Source organism: Poecilia reticulata, linkage group LG19 (assembly GCF_000633615.1).
Source record: "Poecilia reticulata strain Guanapo linkage group LG19, Guppy_female_1.0+MT, whole genome shotgun sequence".
Lineage (NCBI taxonomy): Eukaryota > Metazoa > Chordata > Actinopteri > Cyprinodontiformes > Poeciliidae > Poecilia > Poecilia reticulata.
This window is the reverse complement of record NC_024349.1, coordinates 7,739,546-7,740,247: the sequence shown is the minus strand read 5'-3', so window position 1 is coordinate 7,740,247 and position 702 is coordinate 7,739,546.

Here is a 702-nt window from a genome sequence, read left to right as displayed (position 1 = left end):
TGTTGTTGTAGTTGGAGCAGCTGTAGTTGTAGTTGGAGCAGCTGTGGTTGTAGTAGGAGCCGCTGTGGTTGTAGTTGGAGCCGATGTGGTTGTAGTTGGTGCTTCAGTTGTTGTGGTTGGAGCAGCTGTGGTTGTTGTTGGACCTGCTGTGGTTGTTGTTGGTGCCGCTGTGGTCGTTGTTGTTGCCGCTGTGGTTGTTGTTGGTGCTTCAGTTGTTGTGGTTGGAGCAGCTGTAGTTAGAACTGCTGTGGTTGTTGTTGGTGCAGTTGTGGTCGTTGTTGGAGCAGCTGTGGATGTAGTTGGAGCTGATGTGGTTGTAGTTGGAGCAGCTGTGGTTGTAGTTGGAGCTGCTGTGGTTGTTGTTGGTGCCGCTGTGGTCGTTGTTTGTGCCGTTGTGGTTGTTGTTGGTGCTTCAGTTGTTGTGGTTGGAGCAGTTGTAGTTGTAGTTTGAACTGCAGTTGTTGTTGTTGTTGCAGTTGTGGTCGTTGTTGGAGCAGCTGTGGTTGTAGTAGGAGCCGCTGTGGTTGTAGTTGGAGCCGATGTGGTTGTAGTTGGTGCTTCAGTTGTTGTGGTTGTAGCAGCTGTGGTTGTTGTTGGACCTGCTGTGGTTGTTGTTGGTGCCTCTGTGGTCGTTGTTGGTGCCCCTGTGGTTGTTGTTGGTGCTTCAGTTGTTGTGGTTGGAGCAACTGTGGTTGTAGTTGG